The sequence below is a fragment of the Protobothrops mucrosquamatus genome, unplaced genomic scaffold, assembly GCF_001527695.2.
Source record: "Protobothrops mucrosquamatus isolate PMUCROS unplaced genomic scaffold, P.Mucros_1.0 scaffold3098, whole genome shotgun sequence".
NCBI lineage: Eukaryota > Metazoa > Chordata > Lepidosauria > Squamata > Viperidae > Protobothrops > Protobothrops mucrosquamatus.
This window is the reverse complement of record NW_015389106.1, coordinates 1-5,380: the sequence shown is the minus strand read 5'-3', so window position 1 is coordinate 5,380 and position 5,380 is coordinate 1.

Sequence of the window (5,380 nt, the reverse complement as noted above, 5' to 3'; positions counted from 1 at the left end):
TTTGGGAAATTCACCCTCTTCTAAGCCCTTACACCTCTTATTTTTTAAAGATGACTATAAAAAAAAAAAAAGGAAAAATCAGAGAAGACACCGTGAATGAAAATCCCACTGGGTAAATGGAACCTCCATAACCGCAGGCAGGCTACCTGACCGTCAACCAAATCCTCCTTCAGCGACCGTTTCGTTTAGCAAACCTTTATTTTATTCATTTGCCCATTTTGGAAACCACCCGCCTCCCTCACAGAAGGATCCTGGGTGGCATGCGAACCAAATCTTAAAAGATAAAGATATAAAATTTAAATGTGAATTAAAAAACAATTCTTTGCAGTTAAAGTGGAGATTAAAAAGTCAGTTTACAACTTATCCTCGCTTTAACGACCAATTGCAGGCCTGCAAAGCAGGGGAAAGCTGGAACGGGACCCATAGCGCAGTCACGGTTTCGCTGAGCTTCGCTTAGTGACCGAGTTGCCGGTCCCAACTGTGGTCGCTAAACGAGGACTGCCTACCTCGCTTACTTGGGAGCCAATCTTGGAAGCCACCCATAATTAAAAAAAAAATTAGAAGGTGCAGAAATGGACAGACTTACTATGAGGTTGAAAGAAAAAGAAGAAACAGAATAAACTTGGGACTGATTTTACCAATGGCTGGAGAAAAGAATAAAGGGTCAGCAATTTAAATTTGCATTAGTGAACGATAAACCTGTCGGATAAACTGAATTATGTGAAAAAAGTTAATAAAAACTTTACCAAAACTGAATTGTATGAAAAAAGTTAATAAAAACTTTGCAAAAAAAAAAAAGGAAAGAAAAGGAGAGGTGAGAATCCTTGCAAACAGAGAAGGAAAGTTTTTGGTTTTTCTTTTTTTTCAAAATGAGCGGCAGCCAAACGAGCGAGCAATGAATTAATGCGCTGCGGATCACGTCCAATTTTTTCCGCTCTGCGTGGCCAGGAAAGCAAGGGCTAAAATGCATCAGAGCATACACCTTTACATTCAAAAAAATAAAAAAAAAGAAATGAGGAAGGGAAGAGATACCCAGCCTTATATTTCAAACTTCTCAGGAACAGTTTTATATCCCACTTTTAAAGCTCGGGGTATAAAAGAAGCCGTAAAATTAAGTAATAAAGCCAAAATTGCTGCAGAAAAGGGAGGGTGGGATGGGGGCTTAGTAGCCAGTTGCGGTGTGTCCAGTTTCCACTTTTACTATTTTTGCCAATTTCTCCCCCTCAACTTACAACGGTCCATTTAGCGACCGTTCGAAGTTAAAACGGCACTGGGAAAAAAGGGACTGAGGACCGGGTTTTTTTCACACCGCCGTTGCGGCGCCTACCCCCATGGATCACGTGATCAAAATCCTCACGCCTGGCAACTGATTCATATTTACGACGGTCGCAGTGTCCCGGGGTCACGTGATCCCCCTTTGCCACCTCCTCAGAAGGAAAGTCCACGGGGGAAAGCCAGATTCACATAACAACCGGGTTACTAACTTATCAACTGCTGGGATTCGTTTAACAACGGGGCCAGGAAAGTCGTAGAGCGGGGCAAAACTCACTTGACTTGTCTTGCTTCGCGACGGAAATTGTGAGCTCTGTTAAGTCGTTAAGTCAAGGACTATGACAAGGGATGTGGCCAATGAGTGAACTGCAGTCCTTGTTTAGCGACTGCCTCATTTAGTGACGGTTTGCAGTTAGGAGGAGGATGGGAAAAGTAACTCTGCCACCAGCGCTCGGATGATCCCTGCCCATCTGTAAGCGAAGGAAAGATGAGGAGATCTTGTGATCTTCCACTTAGCCGCTGCTTTGCTCGACGATCAAGTTGCCAGTCCCTATTGTGGTCGCTAGGAAAGGACTCCCTGTTCGTGCAGGCCACAAAACTTCCTACACACTGCTGAAAAGGCGAAAGCTGGACCACCACAGGTGCAGCTGTGTAGGTGAGATTCAGCCTTAGAAGGTGCAACAGGGATTATGCTGGGCTCAAGCAAGCGAGCCAAGCGACATTTTACAAAGCAAGGCTTTCTCTTCTTTGCTTTACCTTCATTTCCATCCCCCCTGCCTCAACTCAGGTATCCTGGGGCCATCTGCGTCCCTCCCCAAAGTCTCAGATTGCACCACTGCTCTTCTAAACCTCCTTGAGGGCTCTGAAGGCCATCTATCCCACCCCCGGACTGTTGCGTTTTTACGACTACACTGTACAGCTTAGGGGGCTGCACGAACCAGGGTCAACAGGACCCCCCAGAGTTGGCAGGAAGAGTTGGGTGCCTCTAGAGGGGGAGGGGAGCCACACCACAACATTCCCGGTGAACCGCCTACTTCCAAAGGGCCGCAAGCTGGTGTTGGGGACGGAGGCAGCGAGCCAAGCTGCAGACACACACAGTGAATGAGCAGCTGATTAGGGTTCTGGCAGCGAAGGGTTTAAAAATAGAAGAGGCAAACAGCTGTAATTAATTAGCTGGATTGGCAGCTGGGAGGGAGGGGGGGGAACTGTCCGAAACCGTGAGCCAGACGGAAAAGAACCCCTTGTTGTCGTTGTGTTTTGTTACAGATTCCTGACTGGTTTGCCATGCCTGCACCTCTGCGTGGCTGCCTGCTGAAACAGGCAGGGTTGTGGCGGGCAAATCAGAGGAATGCCTGTCACACACACAGTGCCATTTCAAGAGACAGTGCAGGCTCACTGTTGAGGCATGCAGGAAAAGACACAGGAGGGGCTGTCTAAATTATAGGGATAATTTGCAAATGTGCAAACAGCAGCCAGCATAAAATGTGGGTTTTTGAAGGCGGAAAGGAAAGGAATGGAAAGGAAAGGAAGAAATTAAGAAAGGAGAGAAAGAAAAATAAAGGAGATAGGAAAGATAAGAGAATGAAAGAAAAAGGAAGGAAGGAAGGAGAAAGGGAGAAAGGAGAGAAAGAAATGTAGATGAGGGAGACAGGGAGGAGAGATAAGAGAATGAAAGAAAAAGGAAGGAAAGAAGGGAGGAAGGGAATAAAAGAAAAAAGCAAGAGGGAAGAAGGAAAAGGAGGAGGAAGGAAGGAAGGAACGAAGGAAGGAAGGAAGGAGAAAGGGAGAAAGGAGAGAAAGAAATGTAGATGAGGGAGACAGGGAGGAGAGATAAGAGAATGAAAGAAAAAGGAAGGAAAGAAGGGAGGGAAGGAGGGAGGGAAGGAGGAAGGGAATAAAAGAAAAAAGCAAGAGGGAAGAAGGAAAAGAAGAAGGAAGGAAGGAAGGAAGGAAGGAAAGAAGGAAAGAAGGAGAGAAAGAAGTGTAGATGAGGGAGATAGGGAGATAAGAGAATGAAAGAAGGGAGGGAGGGAAGGAGGGAATAAAAGAAAAAAGCAAGAGGGAGGAAGGAAAAGGGGGAAGAATGAAGGAAGGAAGGAAGGAAGGAAGAAAAGAAATATTTTGCCTACCCTTGCTATTTTATCCTCTCCAGACCTCCCTCTATTTCTTCAGATTATCTAGAGAGGTCCCAGACTCTCAAACAGGCTGGGCTCAATCTCTGAATCTCCCATCCTTGCTAAACTACAATGTCCATCATTCCTTACAACTGTCCATGCTGGCCCGGCTGTGGGAGATGGGTTCCAGAACACCCAACTGCTCAGACCCGGGAGCTGGCTGTTCCGTTTGAGGTAGAAGTCAACATTTGCTTTACTTCGGGCTGAAACCTGGACAGGTGAGCAGGGTGGAGCCTGCTTACTTTTCAGGTGTGGTTCATTCATTTTCAGGTCCCGGAGCTGAAGGCTGGACCAGGAAACTGATGGGAAAAAAAACCCTTTTTTTGTGCCATTGAGATGGAGATGCCGTGTTATCGCCAGCAGCTGGACTGAATGGGATATATATTTTTTTTTATTGTAGGAGTGAAAAAAAATCATGGCTAGCTTAGAAGCCAACTTAAGCCTTTGAGGGGTTGCATCGGGACCCCCAGAGACAGCTGCGAAGAGCCCAGGGACCCTCCATGCCCCAACACAGCCTGTCTCCAAGGGGCTGAGCCACGAGCGGCCTTGGCTACAGTTGAGGAGAGAGAGAAACACACCCCCCCCCAAAAAAAGCAGGACGAGGCTGGCTCTCCCCTTCTTCCTGTCCTGCAAAGTGGCCGCGGAAACCAGGCGTTTTGCTTTGCACAATAAATGTGAAGATTTATTCCTTTCATTAAAAGCTTCTTTAATTTCCCTCTGCCCTGCCCCCCCCCACTTTGCAAATCCCATCGTGGGATATATTTTATGCACCTAATTATGCACAGGGCCCAGAAGGGAAGCGATGGGAAGCTGGAACTGGGGGGAGGGGGGAGGAACCTGAGGACGGGGGGGGTGAGTTCACATATGGGAGGGGGGCAAAATCAATGCTTCCCTCAGATCCCCCCCCCCAAAAAAGCTCCTTGTCTCCCACTGGTCTTTAAGAGGGTGCCGGAGAGCTGAGCATCAAAATGAACATAAAACTTTCTCTTGCCTGAATCTTCTGCAAAAACTGGACTTTTGACGTACAGAGAGTCCCCGACTTACGACTTTCCATTCATCGACTATTCAAAGTTGCGACATGCTGGGAAAAAAAGTGACTTACGACCAGTCCTTGCACTTACGACGGCTGCAGGGTCCCTGCGGTCGATGTCCGGAAGCTTGACGTCTGCCAGGCATTCGTGATGGCTGCAGCGAGTTGCGATTGTGTGTTCTCCATTTGCGACCTCAGACAAGCCCAGGGCATAATGAGGGAAGCCCCGATTCGCTTAACGACGGCACGGTTCGCTTAGCGATGGCCGCAAAAAGATCACAAAGCTGAATGCGGCTCACAACGACTGTGCATAAAGGTAACAAAATGCAGGTAGCGACCACAGCCAGAACCCAAAATTTCTGCAGTTAAGTGAGGCCTTTGTTGAGTTTTGTCTCCTTTTATGACCTGTCTTGTCGTTAAGTGAATGACTGCAAGTTGATGAGTGAGTAACCCGGTTGTTAAGTGAATCTGGCTTCCCCATTGCTCGTCAGAAGGTCACAAAAGGGGACTGATCACGTGACCCCGGGACAATGCGAGCGTCATAAATGTGAGTCGGTGGTCCGGCGTCTTGAATTTTGATCATGGGGATGAGGGAAAGGGTGTAACTGTGAAAAAACCGCTCCCGAGTCTCTATTTTCAATGCCCGTTGTAACTTGGAACGGTCACTAAATGAACTGTGGTAAGTGTAAATGAACATGAACTGATTAGCAACGGAGTTTCTGGCCAAAATCCTGCTAAGAGCGCCAGGTCCCGAACGGAGGGTCCCCTGGAAGGGGGAGACCCCCTTCAGAAGACCCATCTGGCTTCTCCTGCTGCCTCGCACTCGCTACCAGATCCGCCTCTCCCCCCCACCCCCGGTCCGCCATCCCACTCTTCGGAGAGCTGTCGCCTTGGCAGCTGCAGC